The sequence below is a fragment of the Danio aesculapii genome, chromosome 4 (assembly GCF_903798145.1).
Source record: "Danio aesculapii chromosome 4, fDanAes4.1, whole genome shotgun sequence".
NCBI lineage: Eukaryota > Metazoa > Chordata > Actinopteri > Cypriniformes > Danionidae > Danio > Danio aesculapii.
Window position 1 is genome coordinate 11,805,131 of NC_079438.1, and position 25,132 is coordinate 11,830,262.

The 25,132-nt window shown below is 44.7% G+C and overlaps 12 non-coding genes and 1 pseudogene across 12 annotated transcripts; 10 read left to right on the forward strand and 3 right to left on the reverse strand.

Annotated features, from left to right (window-relative positions):
- The window catches only part of LOC130222059 (oocyte zinc finger protein XlCOF6-like), a 167,618-nt pseudogene that overhangs the window by 104,936 nt on the left and 37,550 nt on the right, over positions 1-25,132 (reverse strand).
- On the forward strand, positions 13,771-13,843 carry trnar-ccg (transfer RNA arginine (anticodon CCG)). Its single transcript has one exon. It is a non-coding gene; the product is annotated as a tRNA-Arg (tRNA).
- Positions 14,479-14,551, forward strand: trnar-ucg (transfer RNA arginine (anticodon UCG)). The gene has a single exon. It is a non-coding gene; the product is annotated as a tRNA-Arg (tRNA).
- Positions 15,424-15,496, forward strand: trnar-ccg (transfer RNA arginine (anticodon CCG)). The gene has a single exon. It is a non-coding gene; the product is annotated as a tRNA-Arg (tRNA).
- Positions 16,901-16,972, reverse strand: trnap-cgg (transfer RNA proline (anticodon CGG)). Its single transcript has one exon. It is a non-coding gene; the product is annotated as a tRNA-Pro (tRNA).
- On the reverse strand, positions 18,511-18,582 carry trnap-agg (transfer RNA proline (anticodon AGG)). Its single transcript has one exon. It is a non-coding gene; the product is annotated as a tRNA-Pro (tRNA).
- On the forward strand, positions 19,218-19,290 carry trnak-uuu (transfer RNA lysine (anticodon UUU)). The gene has a single exon. It is a non-coding gene; the product is annotated as a tRNA-Lys (tRNA).
- On the forward strand, positions 19,583-19,664 carry trnas-aga (transfer RNA serine (anticodon AGA)). The gene has a single exon. It is a non-coding gene; the product is annotated as a tRNA-Ser (tRNA).
- trnas-cga (transfer RNA serine (anticodon CGA)) lies at positions 20,002-20,083 on the forward strand. Its single transcript has one exon. It is a non-coding gene; the product is annotated as a tRNA-Ser (tRNA).
- trnah-gug (transfer RNA histidin (anticodon GUG)) lies at positions 20,228-20,299 on the forward strand. The gene has a single exon. It is a non-coding gene; the product is annotated as a tRNA-His (tRNA).
- Positions 21,950-22,021, forward strand: trnah-gug (transfer RNA histidin (anticodon GUG)). Its single transcript has one exon. It is a non-coding gene; the product is annotated as a tRNA-His (tRNA).
- On the forward strand, positions 22,504-22,576 carry trnak-uuu (transfer RNA lysine (anticodon UUU)). Its single transcript has one exon. It is a non-coding gene; the product is annotated as a tRNA-Lys (tRNA).
- trnas-aga (transfer RNA serine (anticodon AGA)) lies at positions 24,180-24,261 on the forward strand. Its single transcript has one exon. It is a non-coding gene; the product is annotated as a tRNA-Ser (tRNA).

A 25,132-nucleotide genomic window follows, 5' to 3' on the forward strand; every position in this document is an offset into this window, starting at 1 on the left:
AAAAAACAGCTTAAACCACCCTAGGCTGGTTGGCTGGTTTTAGCTGGTTGACCAGCCTGGTTTTAGAGGAGTTTTGGCCATTTCCAGGCTAGTTTTCAGCCATTTCCAGCCTGGTCTTAGCTAGTCAGTCTAGAAGATGACCAGCTTGACCAGCCTAGCCAGGCTGGGAGCACAGCCAAAACCAGCTATGTCCAGCTTAAACCAGGCTGCTCAAGGTGGTTTTAGCCGGATTTAGCAAGTCATTTTCCAGCCTGACCAGCTAGGACCAGGCTGGAAAGGGCTGGAAACCAGCCTGGAAATGGCCAAAACCCCTCTAAAACCAGGCTGGTCGACCAGCTAAAACCAGCCAACCAGCCTAGGCTGGTTTAAGCTGGATTTTTCAGCAGGGTTTTCTTAAATATAAAACCAAAAAGTAAATAACTGCTTGGTCTGACAAATTTTCAGGACATTTCAGCACAACACTGTTTAACTAACTGCCCAATGGCCTTAAAGGTTTTGCCACCTTCTAAAATGATTTTTTATATTTCTAGATGTCACAGTACAACACCTGTAAAAACACAACCTAGGAAGCGTGAAGGGTGAAGGTAAGCCTATCTGTTACCTCTTTAAACTGCTAACTTCATACAGTATAATTATATAAATGTTAACACTGTATACAAAAGATGAAATATAACTGTCACCCTGTTTTACTTCCAGTGAATACAAGGAAACCAATAAAGCAAGAAATACTGATGTGGCAGAACAAGGCAGAAGTGTTACAAAATAAAGTTAATGAGCTGGAAGCCTTGAACAGTGAACTTCGCCAGCAAGTAGTGGAGCTTTCAATGCAGCAGCAAAGTAAGAGCTGAACATATTGTTTTGTATAATGTATAAGTTAATACAGACACTGTGTATATTAGTTTGTAGAGATTAGACTGGTTGTGCACTGTTTCAAATAGTATATTGCAAAAAAACTTTTTCAATCATTTGTATTGATTTTACATTCAGATGATCTGATTCCTGGTACATCAGTTGGACGTGAAGAATCCAGTGCTGTTGACCTATTTAGTGATGAGAACGCATCAACGGATGTAGAGTCATCAGTGACAGACGAATCCTGTGATGACACCTCTTCCAGTTCCAGTTCAGAAGAGACTCAGAGAAGAAAAACTAAAGCAAGGAATAGAAAGAACAAGAAGAAGAAGGACAAGAAGAATAAATATGACAAGATAAACGAGGTCCAGCTTTAATTTTATGGTAGTTATTTCTGTTTACATCATAATGAATGATACGATTAGTTTTCTTTTTTAAATAAGTTTGGTGTGTAATTTGTTTCAATTGTCTCCTCTATATGGAATCCACAATTCAATGTGTTTTTGAAAATCTTTCACAAGCACATGTACACGCTCTCTCTCTCTCTCTCTCTCTCTCTCTCTCTCTCTCTCTCTCTCTCTCTTAGACAAACATGCTCTTTCTCTCACACACACATACAGTTCATGCTCACTCTCTTATACACTCACACACACTTGTACATGCTCTCACTCACACACACACAAGTACACATGTACATGTGCTCTCTCTCTCAGACACACACAAGTGCATGCTCTCTCTCTCACACACAGTCTTATACACAATTACACACACCTGTACACACTCTCACTCACACACACACTCTTGTACATGCTCTCTCTCACACATGCTCTCTCTCTCTTACACACATATACATGCTCTCACACACATATTGTACAAATACACACACACACTTGTACACACAATCACTCACATACTCACTCTTGTACATGCTCTCTCATACACACAGACATTCTTTCTCTCATAGACACACACGTACATGCTCTCTCTCTCTCACACACACACACACAAGCATGTGATCCCTCTCACACACAGTTTTATACATGTTCTCCCTCTTAGATAAACATGTACATGCTCTCACTCACACACATATTGTACATTTACATTTACATTTAGTCATTTAGCAGACGCTTTTATCCAAAGCGACTTACAAATGAGGACAAGGAAGCAATTTACACAACTATAAGAGCAGCAGTGAACAAGTGCTATAGACAAGTTTCAGGTGTGTAAAGTCTAAGAAGCAAAGCATTAGTAAAAAAATTTTTTTTATTTTATTTATTTTTTTATTTTATTTTTTTATTTATTTTTATTTATTTATTTATTTTATTTATTTATTTTATTTTATTTATTTATTTTTTTGAGAGAGAGAGAGAGAGAGAGAGGGCACAGTTAGTGGTATAGCCAGAGAGGCAGTTGCAGATTAGGAAGGAAAGTGGAGACACTTGTTGCGTACACACTCACTCTTGTACATGCTCTCTCTCACACACCTACATTCTGTCTCTCTGTCTCAAATGTACTGTTTTCACGCTCTTACACACACACAGATGTGCCAGTGTTAATGATACTTCTTTCTATATTTGTACGTGCTCATTAGGCTTAGGATAGGTGGTTGCATTGTGATTATTTGGTCATGAAGGTATTAATTGTTTTAAATAGTTTTTCAGCTAATAATGTTCGTGATGTCATACATCGCTACAAAAGGCTTTTGAAGCTGACAAGACGTGGAGCAACCATGACCAGAGCATTCCACAGAGAAGGTGTCTCTCGAAATGCAGTGGCCCAGCTCGCTCCAATTGCAGAGCTGTACTTTGCTAACAGGGAGCAATTTAACAGCACCAGCTTCACACCAGGAAAATGAACAGAGTTCGCTCAAAAGTGTAGAGAGCTCATTGTTGGAGATGTTCACATAAAAGTCCTATCAATGAAAAGGAAGGGTTCACTTTTGCCTTTTTGTCTGAATGAGTGATTAGAGGATATTTGCTCTGTCGCTTATTGTTAAGGCCATGTTTATTGTATGTTTCTTTGTTCAATAATGTTTCTGTTTACTGTTAAAATGTAGAAGCAAAAAAGTGCAGCACAATAAGCTCAGCTTATAATGCCAAAAAAATATATATTATATTGAGATCAGATGCAAAAACCTTTAAATGCCGTCTAAATTCATTTCCCTTTTTTAATCCTGGGTCGCCACAGCGGAATGAACCACCAACTTATTCAGCACATGTTTTACACAGCAGATGCCCTTTCAGCTGCAACCTATTACTGGGAAACATCCATACACACTCATTCTCACACATATTCACTACTGACAATTTGAGCTTACTCAATTCACCTGTACCACATGTCTTTGGACTTGTGGGGGAAACTGGAGCACTCGAAGGAAGCCCACGCCAACATGGTATGCCACAGAAATGCCACCTGACCCAGCCGAGGTTCAAACCATCAACCTTCTTGCTGTGAGGCGAACGTGTTACCCACTGCGCCACCATGTCACCTCATCATCTAAATTGTATTTCTAAAATTAGTTATTTTTCAGCCGACTATGTTAAAGACAATGAAAAAAAATCAAGTCTTTGCCACAAAATAGTTAAATTACTGAACTGAGCCTGAAAAAATTATGAATTTCAGAAAAAAAAAATTATATAGCGGCTGCATGGTGGTGCAGTGGGTAGCACGTTCGCCTCACAGGAAGAAGGTCACTGGTTCGAGCCTCGGCTGTGTCAGTTGCTATTTCTGTGTGGAGTTTGCATGTTCTCCCGGTGTTCGCGTTGGTTTCCTCTGGGTGCTCCGGTTCCCCCCACAAGTCCAAAAACATTTGGTAGAGGTGAATTGGGTTGGCTAAACTGTCCTTAGTTCATGTGTGTGAATGATTGTGTATGGATGTTTCCCAGTGATGGGTTGCAGCTGTAAGGGCATCCGTTGCATAAAAACATATGCTGGATAAGTTGGCGGTTCATTCCGCTGTGGATGTAACAACAATTGTTCCTAATGTTGTATATAGTAATAAACACATACATACACTTGTCAATTTGTATATTTGCACTCACTACTTCTATTTTTTTTTTTTTTAATATATTTATTATCTGTTTTTTGTCCTGTCTCTGTAATTCTGTTGCACTGTAGAAGCTCTGTCACGAAAACAAATTCCTCGTATGTGTGAACATACCTGGCAATAAAGCTCTTTCTAATTGTCCTGAACCAAATGTTTTCTTCAGCTTAATTACCTGGGCTGTTAATTTTTTTTATTTTATTTTTGTTTTGACAGCAATAAATTAAAAGCAGTTGGACGAACTAATGACTCTGGTATTTATTTGTATGTTCTTGTACGTGTGGTGCTGTTGTGTTTTTGTCTTCAAATACTTGCATCAGTGTCACTACTACCTGTCTGTTGACTATCTGCTGAACATTTACAGACTAGTAGCCATGCTGTCTGTGATGTTGGCTCCTTACTGTCATTTAACAGCATTTCTTAGGTTTTCACTTCATTTTGATGGACCCAGTGTGACAACAGATGAGCTGATAAATGTACCTTAAAGGGCACCTATGGTAAAAAATCTACTTTTCAAGCTGTTTGGACAGACATATGTGCATGTATGGTGTGTAGACCATCATATTGGGGTGATATAATGGCCCGTTTCCACTGATGAACAGCCACAAAGCCAAGAAGAAGACCAGATTTACCCTGTGCCCCGTAGTTTTTTATGAGGCAGTCTGAGGTGCGAGCGGTTTCGCTTTCTTGCTAGCGCTCGCGCGCGTCTCTAACATTATATCTGAAATAACAGACTTCTTGAGCTGATGATAATTACCTGCGCTTGATTATTGATGTGCTTTTGAAACCCGATCCTGTCAGACACTGACAAACGCGAGAGTGAAGCGTGAAGAAACAAAGGAGAAGCCGGAAAAAAAGGAGCACATTATTTTTTCAGCAAACATGAACAAAATGCCATGTATAACTTACTTATTATCTTCACATTTTGGACTATTATGAACTCAGATTGACGGAATTACTGTCTAACAGAGGCTACGTGTGCTGCGGAAGATTACAGACACAGATGAGAGGTTTTCACTGACTAGGCTATAATTTGTATTGTTTTGAACCTAAATACGGACGAAAATGTCTGCTGTGTGTATTTCTTCTGTAGTTGGTAACATTTCGGAGACTGCAAGGGGCTGTATGCGTCTATATATGTTCATTTATTTAGTTATTTAATATAATCACAGACGTTACAGTAGGCTGTTTCGCACTGTCATTGATCTGCAGTTATAATCAACTCATGTTCATAGTAAAGTTAGTAATAAACATTTATACACAAGCATTTGTGTATGAAGCATCTGTTTTTTGAGAAGTGCTTCTCATATGATATGTAAGTGACCCGTACAGCTTTATTGTAGACATTTCCTCGAGCGAGAATGACGTCGACTGAAACTGTCTGTCATACACCACGCCCACCAAAAGGGTACCATTGTTAGTGGAAACGCAAGCCTGATTGTTACGGAAGCAGACGGACAAACAAGGGGAGTGAGTATAAACAATGTTTATTCCAACAGTAGAGTATCAATGAATATTGATGGAGCGATGAACGGAGTTTAGTGGAACTGATGATCCTCTTTGTCAGGTGGGATGACAAACACTGAAGGATGACCGAATGCACACACCAGAGGACTTGCGGGGAAGACAGACTGACGAGACACACAACGCTGACAGGACACCGGGAACACTGGACAGACTAGAAGGAAACAGAGTAAAGGTAAGTATAATTGCTGAGATCGTAGTGGAGTGAAACCTAGGAAGTGGTTCACTCAGAGTCCGCTTCGTAGGAACGAGACCGGACAATGAGTGAAGTGAGGTGTGTGCTTATATAGTGAATGGGAGTGATTGGGTGCAGCTGTGCGTGGTTAATACTCAGGTGAAGGTGCTCGGTGCGTGATGTTGGTGGAAGAGCCTGGCCAATCCGTGACATTACCCCCCTCCCCAGGGCCCGCTCCTGAGGGCCTGAACCTCCGACGTCGTGGTGGTCTACCTCGTCCTCGAGGTGCTGGAAATTCTGGGTGATTGGAGTGGAACTCTTCCATAAGTGCGGGATCTAGTATATCGGATCTGGAGACCCATGACCTCTCTTCTGGACCGTATCCTTCCCAGTCGACGAGGTATTCAAGCTGACCACCACGACGCCGGGACCGTAGGATGTCCTTGACTTGGTAGATGGCCCCTTCTTCTAACATCAGGGGGGGAGGAGGTTCCTCTTCATGGCCAGGCTCTGTGGAGGGAATCAGAGGATCGTGAAAGGGTTTTAGAAGGGACACGTGGAATGTGGGGTGGATTCTGTACTGTGGTGGTAACTGTAATTTGTATGTGACGGGGTTGACCTGTTCCAGAATGGTGAAGGGACCAACAAATCTGGGACTTAATTTTCGGGAGGGCAGTCGCAACCGGATATCTCTGGTGGAGAGCCAGACCTTTTGTCCTGGAGTATAGATGGGGCCTGGAATCCTCCTCTTATCCGATACCTCCTTTGTTCTGCGTACTGCCCTCTGGAGATGGTGATGAGCATCGTCCCAGACTCTCTCGCTCTCCCGGAACCAGTAATCCACTGCGGGGACATCAGATGGTGCGCCATCCCAGGGGAAGAGTGGAGGTTGGAACCCTAGGATGCACTGGAATGGCGTGAGTCCGGTGGTAGGTTGCCGCAGGGAATTCTGGGCGTATTCCGCCCAGCCCAGAAACTGGCTCCAGGAGTTTTGGTGACCGTGACAGAAGGTCCGGAGGAACCGCCCCACTTCCTGAATTTTCCTCTCTGTCTGGCCGTTGGTTTGGGGGTGATAGCCAGACGAGAGGCTTACGGTCACACCTAGGAGTCTGAAGAATGCTCTCCATAGTCTGGAGATAAATTGGGGTCCTCAATCCGAGACTATATCTTCTGGTAACCCAAAATTTCGAAAGACGTGGTTGAACAGGTTTTCGGCGGTCTCTAGGGCTGTGGGTATACCTTTCAAAGGAATCAAACGACAGAATTTAGAGAATCGATCTATGATGACTAGAATGCAGGTGTTACCTTCAGACAATGGGAGGTCTGTCATGAAGTCAACTCCTAGGTGTGACCAGGGGCGGTTTGGGATGGGCAAGGGATGGAGTTTACCAGCAGGTAGATGGCGAGGACTCTTCGCCATAGCGCATTCTCTGCAGCCTTGGACGTATCTTCTCACATCCCTCGCCATGTTCGGCCACCAAAAGCGTTGGGATAGCAGCGAGAGGGTGTTGTTGGCCCCAGGATGTCCTGTGCCCAGAGATGTATGGCTGGAATGAATGAGATCTACCCGTTGATTTTCAGGGATGAAGCGTCGATTGGGGGGACAGCCCGGCGGAGTTCTGGATTCTGGAGTGGCGATTACTGTAGGAGCGGACCATTGGATGGGACAGATAGTGATCTGATCAGGAAGGATCTTGGCCGGTGTCTCAATAATTTCATGCTGGTCGTGAATTCTGGAAAGTGCGTCTGCTCGGATATTCTTTGAACCTGGTCGATATGAGATAGAGAACTGAAATCTGGAGAAGAACAATGACCAACGGGCCTGACGAGGACAGAGTCTTTTAGCATCTTTTAGGTATTGGAGATTTTTATGATCTGTGATCACCTGGAACGAATGTTTGGCCCCCTCCAACCAGTGTCGCCACTCCTCCAGGGCGAGCTTGATGGCCAGAAGTTCTCGATTTCCGATGTCATAGTTCCTTTCCGCCGGGCTGAGCTTCCGGGAGAAATAGGCACATGGATGGAGTAATGAAGGAGTACCGTGGTACTGGGACAGGATGGCTCCCACTCCGGTGGTCGATGCATCCACTTCGACCACAAACGGCAAGTCAGGATCAGGATGAGTCAGCAGTGGGGCTTGAGTGAAGGATTCTTTTAGTTTTTGGAAGGCTGCGGCGGCTTCGGGAGGCCAGGGTAGTGCTTTGGGTTTATTTTTCAACAGGTTGGTGAGCGGAGCGGTGATGAGACTGTAATTCTGGATGAAACGTCGGTAGAAATTAGCAAATCCTAGGAAACGTTGGAGTTCCTTTATGGTTTTTGGTTCGGGCCAGGAGATGACGGAAGTGACCTTCCCCTCGTCCATACGAACCCCTCTTTGATCGATGATGTACCCCAAGAACTGAACAGATGGTGAATGGAAGGAGCATTTTTCAGCCTTGAGGTACAGGCGGTGTTTCCTGAGGGTTTTCAGGACCTCCGCAACGTGGTGGCGATGTTCGGCCTCACTCCGGGAGTAAATTAGGATATCATCTATGTATACGATGACGAAGAGATGGAGGACCTCCCGGAGGACTTCGTGGATGAAGTTTTGGAATACGGAGGGGGCGTTAACCAGACCATAGGGCATGACCAGGTACTCGTAGTGTCCAGTAGGGGTCACAAACCCAGTCTTCCACTCGTCCCCCTCACGTATTCTCACCAGGTTATAGGCGCTACGGAGGTCCAACTTGGTGAAAATTTTGGCGGATCTGAGTTGTTCCAGGGCCGCAGGGACGAGAGGAAGGGGATACCGGAACTTGACTGTACCTTGATTTAGGGTTCTGTAATCGATACATGGCCGCAGCCCTCCATCCTTCTTAGCCACGAAGAAGAAACTTGAGGCAGCAGGTGACGTGGATGGACGGATATACCCCTGACTCAGAGCCTCCTGGATGTACTCCTCCATTGCCTTGGTCTCCGGAAGGGACAACGGGTAGATCCTACCTCTGGGCATAGGAGCATCTGGAAGCAGGTCTATGGCGCAGTCCCATGGCCGATGTGGAGGTAGCTGGGAAGCTCTCTTGGGGCAAAATACATCCTCGTATGAGGAGTAGATCTTCGGGATCTGAATGGATATTTTCTCGACTGGACTTTCGACAGACGTGACGTAGACGGTAAGGGGTCTTCGAATTTGTAAGGGTAGATCGGGAAAACAGCTGGATCGGCATTCTTCTCCCCATCTCTTAATTTCTCCTGTGCCCCAAGAGAGGATGGGATCGTGCTTCACCAGCCACGGGCGCCCTAAGATGATATCCATCGATGCACCCTCCAGAACCAGAAATTGAATCTCCTCTTTGTGGAGCAGTCCTACTTGGAGATTGACGGGTTCACATTTTCGATGGATACGTGCCTGACAATGGATATCTTTGGTTATGGGCTGAATCTGGTAGACGTGCGTCGAGGCTTCGGTGTTAAGCTGGAGTCGGCGACAGAGGGCGTGCGAGATGAAATTTCCTGCTGACCCGGAGTCGATGAGGGCTGTGACTGAAACTGAGACAGAAGGGGTAGTTAACTGGACATTAGTGGTGAGAGGATGCATCTTTTCAATAGGAGAACTGAACAAACTCACCACAGAGCGTGCTGGACGAATGGGACAGTCCAGCCTGACATGTCCCTTGGCGCCACAGTAAATGCACAGACCCCGGGTCAGCCTCCTCTGTCGCTCGGTGATCGTGAGTCTACCAGATTCGATGATCATGGGTTCTGGTTCTGGAGGGACGGCTGGCTCTGGCGAACGGAGGAGTGCTTGGGATATTGATGGAGGATCATGCTGGTAGACCCTCAGACGATCGGAACAGCGCAGAGAGTGTTGGATGAACTTCTCCAATCCCATCGTATCGTCGAGGGCGGCCAGCTGTAACCGGAGGCTGGGCTCTAGTCCGAGCCGGTAGGTTGTGAGGAGAGATCGCTCATTCCAGCCGCTAGCAGCAGCCAGAGTTCGGAACCTGAGAGCATAATCCTGAGTGGACATGGCTCCCTGTTTGAGATGGTATAGCTGTTCTCCAGCTTCTACTTCAGCATCCGCGCGACCAAAAACCTCCTTGAAGTACTGGGTGAATGACTGAATGGAATTTGTTACCGGCCCAGACTGTTGCCAGATGGTTTCAGCCCACCGAAGAGCCGACCCAGAGAGGAGGGAGATGATGAAAGCGATTTTGGACCGATCTGTAGGGTATAACTCGGGTTGCATAGTGAATACCAGAGAACATTGCAGGAGAAATCCATTGCACTCCTCCGCCCCGCCAGAGTAGGGCGCTGGTCGAGCCATGGGACTGGATGAGTGGATGGACGGTGAAGAAGTGCTCGGTGCTGGTGGTGCTTCGGGAAGTGGAGCAGATGGTAGTAGCACTCTCTTCAATGAATCCACCAACTCCTGAAGGGGATCTTGAGTGCTCATGCTGTTGGTAGTTTTAAGGTCCGGTCTTCTGTTACGGAAGCAGACGGACAAACAAGGGGAGTGAGTATAAACAATGTTTATTCCAACAGTAGAGTATCAATGAATATTGATGGAGCGATGAACGGAGTTTAGTGGAACTGATGATCCTCTTTGTCAGGTGAGATGACAAACACTGAAGGATGACCGAATGCACACACCAGAGGACTTGCGGGGAAGACAGACTGACGAGACACACAACGCTGACAGGACACCGGGAACACTGGACAGACTAGAAGGAAACAGAGTAAAGGTAAGTATAATTGCTGAGATCGTAGTGGAGTGAAACCTAGGAAGTGGTTCACTCAGAGTCCGCTTCGTAGGAACGAGACCGGACAATGAGTGAAGTGAGGTGTGTGCTTATATAGTGAATGGGAGTGATTGGGTGCAGCTGTGCGTGGTTAATACTCAGGTGAAGGTGCTCGGTGCGTGATGTTGGTGGAAGAGCCTGGCCAATCCGTGACACTGATAAAGGTGACCCGTACCAAACCGAACCAAACCGTACCGTACCGGTCAGTGGAAACGAGCCATAAGCACACCCAGTGCTTTTTTTTTCAATTTAACAACATAAAAAACGGTGGACCAATTGGAGCAGTTTTCAAACCCACCGCAACTTTACGTAGGAGTGCGGTCCCCCCGCCCACCAATATTAATTGACAGGCGCGTCATCATATCCTCAGTTTGTTAATTCACGTCCGCCATTTTCAGCGTGAGTCTAAGCGATATCACTAAAAGAACACGCTAGCTCTATTTTTAGATGCAAGGCTCATTGGGCTCCACACAAGAGCAATATTCTCCACATTATCGCTCTAATCGGAATTATTGGTTGTATCTTTAGGTAGGTTTGCAAACATGTGTACTTCTCATTGAGTCTACCTTATACTTCAGCCGTTTGCATTTCTCGCGATCCCAGAAGCTCCCTGTGATCTTAACTAGCATGCGTTTTAGATTTCTAAACATAGGTTTCTATCAGGGCACACTCAAGTCGACGGCTGGGCGCCTAGAATTTAATTTAGAATTTAAAAATGCGTGGCACGATGATTCAGGACACTTCATGTTTCTGCCGCGCCACAGAGAGTGTCTGGTGTGCTGTGTCGCGGCTTCGAGCGGCGCATCCGGTGCCTCAATAAAAGTTAATTCAGTGTGCGTGGTTATTAGTTTCTGTGTACAAGCTCGGCACTTGAAACTAGCACACAGTTGGCTGTAAAACTGTACAAAGACACATATGATTTTGTACTCTCTGCTTGGTCTGTGTCCGAGTCGTACATGTACGACTGATTGCTGAACCTCTCACTCCTGCTCCTTCTCTGTCTGCCTGTCAGACTCTGTTGCAAACGCAAAGCTCATGGCCCCGCCCCTTGTTACGTTGGCGGGAAGCCGAAACTAATTTACATGTGAAGCAACACACCCATAAATCAGCGAACTGTGGACACGCCCCCAACATGACACTTTTTAACACATTATAATAAAAAAATCTGAATTGTGTTTTAAACTGAACCTAAACTGGCACATTCAGAAGAACCATAATATTAATATTAAATCATAAAAAAGAGGTAAACTATGTGCCCTTTAAAGTAAAATAACTGTCTACTGAAAGTTAGATTAAATGCAACAAATAGTTAATTGAACACTCTTAGATTGTACCTAACCCTAATTTTATATTTGATTAAAGTTCATGTTAAAATATCTTGCGTAGCTACTTATAGGCATCTGAATGTTTACTCAAAGTCTATTCATAAACTGGATAACAACTACATGCAGACAATAACAACAAACATCTTGGTGGTCAATGTTCTGAAAACTTGTTGAGGATTTGTTGCATATCTACTAATACATTGTTGAACATCTGTAGAAGATTAGTTTCATATCTACTGAAACACTGTTGAACATCTACAACCTAATTTGGTAACACGTAACTTACCAAGTTTATTAAATGTTGAGGATTTGTTGCATATCTACTGATAAACTGTTGAACATCTAGAACCTAAATGTTGAGGATTTGTTGCATATGTACTAATAAACTGTTGAACATCTGTTGAAGATTTGTTGCATATCTACTGATACACTGTTGAACATCTAGAACCTAAATTGGTAACACTTATCTTACCGAAAGTTTAATAAATGTTTACATGCTGTAGACATTGTATTGATTGCCTAAGAACATTTAAAGACAATCTACAGATACTATCCAGATGAAAGTAAACAGATAAGAACTTGAAAAGTAACTTACGGTCAGCAGACTATCTAAAGGGGGACCATCAAAATAAAGTGTTACCCGGCTCCTTTTCGTTGGCATCTTGCTGAAGGCATAAAAAAAATCGATGACAAATGATTGGTGAAATGGCCCAGTGGCCAAGGGATAAGGCATCAACCTCCGGGGCTGGGGATTGTGGGTTCAAGACCCACCTGGGTCGTCGTTGAAATCTTACTTCAAGTCGGGAACAATCTTTGGTAGATGAAACACAGTAGCTGTGAAAACCTTCTTGAGATGTGTTTGCATGTCATTAACTTCCTGCATTGCCATGCATATTGCCTGTTATGACTAAAAGGGTAATGAGATACCTAACGCGAAATGCCATTTTGAATCCTGCATGGTGCCTACAGAGAAGAGACTGTGTACAAAGACAAAAATGGTGCTTACATATAAAGCTGGTGGGTTGTTCAAGATCCATAAACAAATCTAACAACCAAATCATTGCCGCTCCTTTTTTTGTCTGTATAATTGTACATGTTAGACTGATTTAGATCAGAAGTCCACTAAATGTTCATTAACTAAAGTCACAGCAAAAGCTGCTACAATTAACATAGGAACACCTTAGATAGCACAGCACCGCTGCTTTCTCTATGACAGTCATAGGGCTCGTCTGGGATTTGAACCCAGGACCTCTCGCACCCAAAGCAAGAAAAATACCCCTAGACCAACGAACCCTGTAGAAGCAATCTGCAGTGCCACAAAAAATTCTGTGAGACCGATCCACTCTACTCTTTGTTCATGTTGTTTTTGTTACGTGTGTCAGCAACTCCTTTATTGGCTTTATCTGGGTTCCTTTTTGGCTGTCCCTTTGCACATTTTCCCCACTCCATCTGCTTCTGGAGAGTTGCTTTATGCATAGCTCTTTTCAAGACTGATGCTAGCACAGTTCCAAAAGGCCCAGGCGAAATGTGCTTTTGGCCATGCTTTTGGACCATGGCTTTGGTAACACCTAATGACTTTAAGGTCTTTCACGGTGCAGCTCAGCAGTGGCATGGCACAGCTCTGAAACGCCGTTTCCTGGAGGACGACTGCATCTGTTTTTTTTAAGAGGACGCAGGTCTGTGCTGTGATGAGAAAGTGTTGTCGGGGGGTGTAAGGGAGATCTTGACTTCAAGTACCTCGTGGCTTTCAACTAATGGTCTCTTTATAGGTGGATGATGATGAAATGCAAAAAGAAAATAGCTGCAGAAAGGTTGTGATTTCAAGTTAACGAGAGTGGCCTTGTTTGGAATTTGAAACTCAAGACCAGTCACACCATACGCGAGAACCATACCCCAGGACCAATGAGACACGAATGTGGATGATTGCACAAAGAAAATGTTTGACCATTAGTTGCACACATCTTTTTTGATGGAATGCAAACTGGCATCGAGATCCTAAAGTGCAGTTTTCCATGCGTTGGCATCTTGTTGAAGGCATACAAAAAATCCATGACAAAAGTTTGGCAACGTGGCCCAGTGGCCTAATGGATAAGGCATCAGCCTCCGGAGCTGGGGATTGTGGGTTCAAGTCCCACCTGGGTCGTCTTTGAAATCTTACTTCAAGTCGGGAGCAATGTTTGGTAGATGAAACACAGTAGCTGTGAAAACCTTTTTGAGATGTGTTTGCATGTTATTAACTTTCTGCATGCTCATGCATTTTACATGTTATGACTAAAAGGGTAACGAGATACCTAACGCGAAAGGTCATTTTGATTCCTGCATGGTGCCTACAGAGAAGAGTCTGCATAGAAACACAAAAATGGTGCTTACATCTAAAGCTGATGGGTTGTTCAGAATCCAAAAACAAATCAACAACCGAATCATTGCCGCTCTTTTTTGTTTGTGTAATTGTACATGTTAGACTGATATAGATCAGAAGTCTACTAAACGTTCATTAACTAAAGTCACAGCTACAATTAACAAAGCAACACTATAGATAGCACAGCATCACCGCTTTTTCTGCAATAGGTGTAGGGCTCATCCAGGATTTGAACACAGGACCTCTCACACCTTAAGCCAGAATCCTACCCCTAGACCAACAAGCACCTGCAAAAGCACTCTGCAGTGCCACAAAAAATTCAGTGAAACTGATCCATTCTACTTTTTGTTCATGTTGTTTTTGTCACGTGTGTCAGCAACTCCCTGGAGGCATATTACAGTTCACAGGCAATAAACAACAGCCCAGTGGCCTAATGGATAAGGCACCAGCCTTCGAAGCTGGGGATTGTGGGTTCAAGTCCCACCTGGGTTATGCTTGATGCAGTTACTTTTAAGTTGGCTGTGCAAGACAATCCAATGTGACCTTCAAAAAGCTAGGTTCATACCCTTAGGTCAAAAAGACATGACAATGGAAAACTCCTCAGAGAAGCTGTTTTGTCATTAGGTGTACACACCAGATCGTCTAAATGCAATATGGCATAGAGATCCTAAAGTGCTGTTTTCTGAGTTACAAGAACTTCCTGAGCCATACAAAAAAATAAGGAAAATACTTGTATTGGCCCAGTGGCTGAATAGATAAGGCATCAGCCTTCAAAGTTGGGTATTGTGGGTTCAAGTCCCATCTGGATCGTGTTTGTTAGGTTACATTTAAATTGTGTGAAAAAATCCTGACTGCTCTCCTCAAAGCTTATGTGTGATGATCTGAGGACAATAGTTAGCTTCAAATTCTCAGACTTGCTCCACACATCAATTAAAATTCATCCAATCTTGCTAGCATCTCACTGTCACGTTACAAACCTAAAAGGTTCCGCTAAGCTCTGGTAATGGAGATCTTGACTTCAAGCACCCTGTGGTTTTCAACTAATGGTCTCATGTTAGGTGGATGATGATGAAATGTAAACCAGGAAATAGCTGCAGAAAGGTTGTGACTTCAAGTTAATGAGAATGGCCTTGTCTGGAATTTGAAACTCAAGACCAGTCACAACATACGCGTACCCCAACCATACCCCAGGAGCAATGAGACACGAATGTGGATGATTGCACAAAGAAAATGTTTGTCCATTAGTTGCACATGTCTTATTGGACGGAATGCAAACTGGCATCGAGATCCTAAAGTGCAGTTTTCCATGCGTTGGCATCTTGTTGAAGGCATACAAGAGATCCATGACAAAGGTTTGGTGAAGTGGCCCAGTGGCCTAATGGATAAGGCATCAGCCTCCGGAGCTGGGGATTGTGGGTTCAAGTCCCACCTGGGTCGTCTTTGAAATCTTACTTCAAGTCGGGAACAATCTTTGGTAGATGAAACACAGTAGCTGTGAAAACCTTCTTGAGATGTGTTCGCATATTATGAACTTCCTGCATGCTCATGCATTTTACCTGTTATGTCTAAAAGGGTAACGAGATACCTAATGCGAAAGGTCATTTTGATTCCTGCATAGTGCCTACAGAGAAGAGACTGTGTACAAACACAAAAATGGTGCTTACATATAAAGCTGGTGGGTTGTTCAGAATCCAAAAACAAAGCAAACAACCGAATCATTGCCGCTCCTTTTTTTGTCTGTATAATTGTACATGTTAGACTGATTTAGATCAGAAGTCCACTAAATGTTCATTAACTAAAGTCACAACAAAAGGTGCTACAATTAACATAGAAATATCATAGTAAGCACAGCTCCACCTCTTCATACCCCTAGACCAACGAGCCCTGTACAGGCAATCTACAGTGCCACAAAAAATTCTGTGAGACCGATCCAATCTACTCTTTGTTCATGTTAATTTTGTTACGTGTGTCAGCAACTCCCTGGAGGCATATTACAGTTCACAGGCAGTAAAAACAGCCCAGTGGCCTAATGGATAAGGCAACAGCCTTCGAAGCTGGGGATTGTGGGTTTAAAGTACCAACTGGGTTGTCTTTGATGCAGTTCCTTTTAAGTTGACTGTGCAAGACAATCCAGTGTTATCTTTAAAAAGCTAGGTTCATACCCTTAGGTCAAAAAGACATGACAATGGAAAACTCCTCAGAGAAGCTGTTTTGTCATTAGGTGTACACAGCAGATCGTCTGAATGCAATATGGCATAGGGATCCTAAAGTACTGTTTTGTGAGTAACAAGAACTTCCTGAGCCATACATCAGATGTGACACACGTTAGTATTGGCCTAATTAATAAGGCATCAGCCTTTGAAGCTCGGGATTGTGGGTTCAAGTCGCATCTGGGTTGTCTTTGAAGGTCTCACTTCAATTTGGGAGCAATGTTTGGTGGATGAATTACGGTAGCTGTGAAAACCTTCTTGAGATGTGTTTGCATGTCATTAACTTCCTGCATTCCCATGCATATTACCTGCTATGACTAAAAGGGTAACGAGATACCTAACGCGAAAGGTCATTTTGAATCCTGCATGGTGCCTACAGAGAAGAGACTGTGTACAAAGACAAAATTGGTGCTTACATATGAAGCTGGTGGGTTGTTCAAGATCCATAAACAAATCTAACAACCGAATCATTGCCGCTCCTTTTTTTGTCTGTATAATTGTACATGTTAGACTGATTTAGATCAGAAGTCCACTAAATGTTCATTAACTAAAGTCACAGCAAAAGCTGCTACAATTAACATAGAAACATCATAGTGAGCGCAGCTCCGCCTCTTTTCCTATGACAGGCGTAGGGCTCGTCCGGGATTTGAACCCAGGACCTCTCGCACCCGAAGCGAGAATCATACCCCTAGACCAACGAGCCCTGTCAAATCAACCTGCAGTGCCACAAAAAATTCTGTGAGACCGATCCAATCTACTCTTTGTTCATGTTGTTTTTGTTATGTGTGTCAGCAACTCCCTGGAGGCATATTACAGTTCACAGGCAGTAAAAACAGCCCAGTGGCCTAAAGTACAAACTGGGTTGTCTTTGATGCAGTTCCTTTTAAATTGACTGTGCAAGACAATCCAGTGTTACCTTTAAAAAGCTAGGTTCATACCCTTAGGTCAAAAAGACATGACAATGGAAAACTCCTCAGAGAAGCTGTTTTGTCATTAGGTGTACACACCAGATCGTCTGAATGCAATATGGCATAGGGATACTAAAGTACTGTTTTTCTGAGTAACAAGAACTTCCTGAGCCATACGTCAGATATGACAAACGCTAGTGTTGGCCTAATGGATAAGGCATCAGCTTTCGAAGCTGGGGATTGTGGGTTAAAGTCCCATCTGGGTTGTCTTTGTTGGGTTACATTTAAGTTGTGTGAAACAATTCCGACTGGTCTTCTCAAAACTTAGGCGTGATGATCTGAGGACAATAGTTAGCTTCGAATTCTCAGACTTGCTGCACACTTCAAATAAGATTCATCCAATCTTGCTTGAATCTCACTGTCACGTTACAAACCTAAATGGTTCCGCTAAGCTTTGGTAATGGAGATCTTGACTTCAAGTACCCCGTGGCTTTCAACTAATGGTCTCTTGTTAGGTGGATGATGATGAAATGCAAACAAGAAAATAGGTGCAGAAAGGTTGTGATTTCAAGTTAATGAGAGTGGCCTTGTCTGGAATTTGAAACTCAAGACTAGGCACATCATACGCGAGAACCATACCCCAGGACCAATGAGACACGAATGTGGATGATTGCACTAAGAAAATGTTTGACCATTAGTTGCACACATCTTATTTGACGGAATGCAAACTGGCATCGAGATCCTAAAGTGCAGTTTTTCATGCGTTGGCATCTTGTTGAAGGCATATAAAAGATCCATGACAAATGATTGGCGAAAGGGCCCAGTGGCCTAATGGATAAGGCATCAAACTTCGGGGCTTGGGATTGTTGGTTCAAGTCGCATCTGGGTTGTCTTTGAAGGTCTCACTTCAATTTGGGAGCAATGTTTGGTGGATGAAACACGGTAGCTGTGAAAACCTTCTTGAGATGTGTTTGCATGTTATTAACTTCCTGCGTTGCCATGCATATTACCTGTTATGACTAAAAGGGTATCGAGATACCTAACACGAAAGGCCATTTTGAATCCTGCATGGTGCCTACAGAGAAGAGACTGTGTACAAAGACAAAAATGGTGCTTACATATAAAGCTGGTGGGTTGTTCAAGATCCATAAACAAATCTAACAACCGAATCATTGCCGCTCCTTTTTTTGTCTGTATAATTGTACATGTTAGACTGATTTAGTTCAGAAGTCCACTAAATGTTTATTAACTAAAGTCACAACAAAAGCTGCTACAATTAACATAGAAACATCATAGTAAGCACAGCTCCACCTCTTCTTCTAAGACAGGAATAGGGCTCATCAGGGATTTGAACCCGGGACCTCTCGCACCCTAAGCGAGAATCATACCCCTAGACCAACGAGCCCTGTACAGGCAATCTACAGTGCCACAAAAAATTCTGTGAGACCGATCCAATCTACTCTTTGTTCATGTTGTTTTTGTTACGTGTGTCAGCAACTCCCTGGAGGCATATTACAGTACACAGGCAGTAAAAACAGCCCAGTGGCCTAATGGATAAGGCACCAGCCTTCGAAGCTGGGGATTGTGGGTTTAAAGTACCAACTGGGTTGTCTTTGATGCAGTTCCTTTTAAGTTGGCTGTGCAAGACAATCCATTGTTATCTTTAAAAAGCTAGGTTCATACCCTTAGGTCAAAAAGACAAGAAAATGTTTGTCCATTAGTTGCACACATCTTTTTTGACTGAATGCAAACTGGCATCGAGATCCTACAGTGCAGTTTTCCATGCGTTGGCATCTTGTTGAAGGCATACAAAAGATCCATGACAAATGATTGGTGAAATGGCCCAGTGGCCTGATGGATAAGGCATCAACCTCCGACGCTTGGGATTGTTGGTTCAAGTCCCATTTGGGTTGTCTTTGAAGGTCTCACTTCAATTTGGGAGCAATGTTTGGTGGATGAAACACAATAGCTGTGAAAACACTCTTGAGATGAACCTAAAAGGTTCTGCTAAGCTATGGCAAGGGGCTTCCGCAGACAGGTGCCCGGATAGCTCAGTCGGTAGAGCATCAGACTTTTAATCTGAGGGTCCAGGTTTCAAGTCCCTGTTCGGGCGAAGGCCTGTCTGTTTGTCAGAGACCTCGTTGTTCTTTTCATGTCATTTGGTGGCTGTCCATTGTGGTGTGGCCTGCGAGAGCACGTTGCTCTGAATTCAGATCATCAGCTTGTGTGGAAAGAGTGCCCATGAAGTTAGCTGAGTGTGTTAGAGAGCTACTTGCTTCCCAGAGAAGCTACCTGCTTCCCAGAGATTGTACGGAAAAGTTGCTCAAGAGCTAGTGCACCTTCCTCTACCCCTGTTGACCCTGTGCTTGGTTGCCACCTCAGCAGGAGAGAGACAGCAGACGTCTGTAGTCGTGGCCGAGTGGTTAAGGCGATGGACTAGAAATCCATTGGGGTTTCCCTGCGCAGGTTTGAATCCTGCCGACTACGTTGTTTTGCACGTCCACTTATGTTGTTGTTCTCTTTTCTTTCAAGCCTCCTATACATAATTGCAATCCTCCACTGCATCTCACAAACAAGCTCCTGTCACTTAGTCACCAGGCAGCTGTGGGTGAGCGACAGTGGTTTGCCGCGACCGTACAGTGATCCGTACTCTGTGTTGTGGCCAGAGAAATCCCAGTTTGATTCCCGGTCACAGCAGCGCGTACCTGCTAACGAAAAGCCATGCTGGGCTGAGTTTTCGTGACCTCAGGCCACAGCTGGATTTCTCACCCCAACCTCTGCTGTATCTAGTGTTGCCAACAGAGCGAATGAGTCAAGGCCAGGTGTAGTCGTGGCCGAGAGGTTAAGGCGATGGACTCGAAATCCATTGGGGTCTCCCCGCGCAGGTTCGAACCCTGCCGACTACGTCGGTTGGTATTTCCACAAAGTCCACTTGCTGTTTTTGCTCATTGCCCCCTAACGGAAATGCCTTCCTCTTCTGAATCTCGCAAACAAACCAGTGTCCCTTAGTGTGCAGGCAGCTGTTGAGCTTATCGGTGAGCGAGCAGTGTGCCGTGATCGTATAGTGGTCAGTACTCTGCGTTGTGGCTGCAGCAACCCCGGTTCGAATCCGGGTCACGGCAGCGTGTTCCTGTTAACTGCGAGCAGTGCTTGTGCCGCTTTTTACAACCTCAGGCCATTTATGCCCCAACTGTGCTGCGTTCAATGTTGCCCACATTCAGCAGAAAAAGTCAACGGGCTGCCACCATGCGTAGTCGTGGCCAAGAGGTTAAGGTGATGGACTTGAAATCCATTGGGGTCTCCCCGCGCAGGTTTGAACCCTGCCAACTACGGAACAGCCAGCTGCTTTTGCTTTTTCTCTCTGTGAGAGGAACTGTGGCTTTTGCGACGTTTGGTTGCGGGCCTGCGTGTTTAATCCCATATTGAATAATTCAAGTCCAGCGACTAGTCGCAATTTTGCCTTTTTTGTAGTCCCTACACTCTGATGTTGCCTAGAGAAACGTTCAATAAATCGACAGCAACATCTTGTACGGCTCATCAAGATTGGGATTTGATAGTTTTTTTTCCAAGTCACCCAGTCCTTTTTGGCTGTCCCTTTGTGGCACATTTTCCCCACTCCATCTGCTTCTGGAGAGTTGCTTTATGCACAGCTCTTTTCAAGACTGATGCTAGCACAGTTCCAAAAGGCCCAGGCGAAATGTGCTTTTGGCCATGCTTTTGGACCATGGCTTTGGTAACAACTAATGACTTCAAGGTCTTTCACGGTGCAGCTCAGCAGTGGCATGGCACAGCTCTGAAACGCCGTTTCCTGGAGGACGACTGCATCTGTTTTTTTTAAGAGGACGCAGGTCTGTGCTGTGATGAGAAAGTGTTGTCAGCCGGTAAGGATATAACTGCCTGAATGTAGATTATACCGGTTTTAAACCAGTTTTGATAAAGACGGCTGAGACTACACTCAGCCTCGGATAAGAAACAGATTATACTTTAAGTGTGTGTGTTCTATTTGATTGTGGATCCGTTTCATAGGTCTGGAGTCAGCTCTAAACAGTCTAGTGGATGTCTGATGTCTATGCTTGAGATACTGTTCAGAATTGTACGCACGCACCCCACGTGGAAATTTTCCTAGTCTATCTGTGTTTTATCCAATCAGGTTAGAACACCTATATGCGTGACGCAGTTAATGACCTTATGTGAGAGTATAATTGTTATTGATTTGTGATTGTAAGCAGAGCGCCCTTGGTACTCATGGCGAGTGTTGAAGCTGGCTTCTGCTGATGTAACTGCAAACCATCTTCAGTAAACTTTATTTATTTATTTATTTAAATCTCTGACTCCGGCTCTTCTTTGTCTGACAGACTGGTCTTTCTTTGGGTTAAACTGCATACCATCCCTACAAGCGACATCTATTGCTGGTGAGCTCTTGCTTGCTCTACATGTCATCGGGCAGCACGACCAATGCGCCAGGCAAGAGCACAAAGGAAGGGTCAAGCTTCGTAGTCGTGGCCGAGTGGTTAAGGCGATGGACTAGAAATCCATTGGGGTCTTCTCGCGCAGATTCGAATCCTGCTGACTACGTCCAGGCTGCGCGCAGGATTTAGTTTGCGACTTTCCGTGACTGTTTGCAACTCCAGTGTTTCTTGGGAAAAGGGATGTGCTGGTAGGGGAAAGCGACAAAAATAAAACCGCATCGCGTGCCAGCTGACTGCCCTGGGGGCCCTCCATTTTCAAAGACGGATGACGTGAGTGAGGCTCCAGCGGCTGTTCCGTGGCTCGCCGTGATCGTATAGTGGTTAGTACTCTGCGTTGTGGCCGCAGCAACCCTGGTTCGAATCCGGGTCACGGCATGCTTTTCAGGGTGGCATTGGCGTTGCACTCTGTGATGCCATCCGTAATCTCCAGCTTCCTTTTGGTGCAGGCTGTGTTTTCCTAAAGTGTGGAAGACTAGGGATTCGATATGAGCAACGGGACCTTTGATGCCAGCATGCTGTGTAGGTAAACGTTGATCGAGTCACGCTTCTAAGGCATGGAAGGAATGGTTTCAATGGTTAAGTCTCCATTTATTGCCACAACAACAGAAAGACCTTCTGCAGTTGTCATTGATCTTTTTAATGTCTCCCACATGACATGGAGTCCAAACTACTGTGTTTTACTGATGTCTACACCTACAACAACCATAAACCCAACCTCACAGTAACCCGTTGTGTTTTAGCAACATCTACACCAACCACAAGTCTAAACCCCACCTCACGGTAAACTTTTGTGCACCGGAAAGGTCTGCGCCGACCACGACCCGAAACCTTGCCTACTTGCGAGGCGCTGCCGTGGAGCCCGGATAGCTCAGTCGGTAGAGCATCAGACTTTTAATCTGAGGGTCCAGGGTTCAAGTCCCTGCTCGGGCGTGTAAGGCTCTTCTTGTGGAGCCGCAGCTTTTGCCAGTGAGCTATTGCTTGCTGAAAGTTTCAGCTGGATGCACAACATGTGTACTTCTCGTGCTGGTTCGAGTCCTGCCGATCATGTGCGCGTCCTCTTCCTTTTTAAACTTGCAACAGTCATCAAATGTTTGCAATTCCAGCGTTACTTGGGAAAAGCGTCGTGCTGGTAGGAGGAAAAATCAACAGCTTGCGCTCACTGAACCGAAAGGGGCAAATCAGAGGGAGGAACATACCGCACAGGGGCCACAACAACTGTCCGGTAACTCGCCGTGATCGGATTGTGGTTGGTACTCTGCATTGTGGCCGCAGCAACCCCGATTCGGATCCGGGTCATGGCAGGCTTCCTTACGGTGACATTGGAGTCACGCCCCCCTCTTGCCACCTGTTTTGTACAGCCCACTTTTTAGTGCACGCTGCAACTCTGACACGTCAGAAGCACTTAAATCTAAGCTATTGCCCCAGTGATCCCGGATAACTCAGTCGGTTGAGCGTCAGACTTTTCGTCTGACGTTCCTGGGTTCAAGTCCCTGTTTGGGCGTGTAAGACAACTTTTGTAGAGCGTGGAGGATTCGTACTCATACCTTCCTATCCATCTCAGCATGAATCAACGTTTATCCTTTCCTCACCATCTTGTTTCTCATTATTTTTATATAATTATTTGATTGTTTGAATGAGTAACTAACTTTAAATTGATTTTAACTAATGAGTAAGTTAACACATTGCTCAACATAAGAATGTTCAGTGCGTTTGCCTGTCTCTTTATAACTTTTTCAGGAGCCACCAAACTAGGTCAGAGGTCACGGAGACCTTGAGTGGAGCTGAGGGCTGAGGACCGGAAGCAACTGTCTCCATTGTTATTTCTATGAGTTAATATTATCTAAAATGTCTTAAGGGATTTTGCTGTTTTTACGGTTAATTCTTTTAAGGTGATTCTACTTTTTATTCAAGATAGACTTTGTGTAGTAAGGATATAACTGCCTGAATGTAGATTATACCAGTTTTTAACCAGTTTTGATAAAGATGGCTGAGACTACACTCAGCCTCGGATAAGAAACAGATTATACTTTAAGTGTGTGTGTTCTATTTGATTGTGGATCCGTTTCACAGGTCTGGAGTCAGCTCCAAACAGTCTAGTGGATGTCTGACGTTTATGCTTGAGATACTGTTCAGAATTGTACGCACGCACCCCATGTGGAAATTTTCCTAGTCTATCTGTGTTTTATCCAATCAGGTTAGAACACCTATATGCGTGACGCAGTTAATGACCTTATGTGAGAGTATAATTGTTATTGATTTGTGATTGTAAGCAGAGCGCCCTAGGAACTCATGGCGTGTGTTGAAGCTGGCTTCTGCTGATGTAACTGCAAACCATCTTCAGTAAACTTTATATATTTATTTAAATCTCTGACTCCGGCTCTTCTTCGTCTGACAGACTGGTCATTCTTTGGGTTAAACTGCATACCATCCCTACAAGCGACATCTATTGCTGGTGAGCTCTTGCTTGCTCTACATGTCATCGGGCAGCACGATCAATGCGCCAGGCAAGAGCACAATGGAAAGGTCAAGCTTCGTAGTCGTGGCCGAGTGGTTAAGGCGATGGACTAGAAATCCATTGGGGGCTCCCCGCGCAGGTTCGAATCCTGCTGACTACGTCCAGGCTGCGCGCAAGATTTAGTTTGCGACTTTACTTGATTGTTTGCAACTCCAGTGTTTCTTGGGAAAAGAGATGTGCTGGTAGGGAAAAGCAACAAAAATAAAACCGCAGCGCGTGCCAGCTCACTGCCCTGGGGGCCCTCCATTTTCAAAGATGTATGACAGAGAGTGAGGCTCCAGCGGCTGTCCCGTGGCTCGCCGTGATCGTATAGTGGTTAGTACTCTGCGTTGTGGCCGCAGCAACCCCTGTTCGAATCAGGGTCATGGCAGGCTTTTCAGGGTGGCATTGGCGTTGCACTCCTTGATGCCATCAGTAATCTCCAGCCTGCTTTTGGTGCAGGCTGTGCTAATGGCACGTCCTGAATGTTTACGTTTCCTAAAGTGTGGAAGACTAGGGATTCGATATGAGCAACGGGACCTTTGATGCCAGCATGCTGTGTAGGTAAACGTTGATCGAGTCACGCTTCTAAGGCATGGAAAGAATCGTTTCAATGGTTAAGTCTCCATTTATTGCCACAACAACAGAAAGACCTTCTGCAGTTGTCATTGATCTTTTTAATGTCTCCCACATGACATGGAGTCCAAACTACGGTGTTTTACTGATGTCTACACCTACAACAACCATAAACCCAACCTCACAGTAACCCGTTGTGTTTTAGCAACATCCACACCAACCACAAGTCTAAACCCCACCTCACGGTAAACTTTTGTGTACCGTAAAGGTCTGCGCCGACCACAACCCTAAACCTTGCTTACTTGCAAAGCACTACCTTGGAGCCTGGATAGCTCAGTCGGTAGAGCATCAGACTTTTAATCTGAGCATCCAGGGTTCAAGTCCCTACTCGGGCGTGTAAGGTTCTTCTTGTGGAG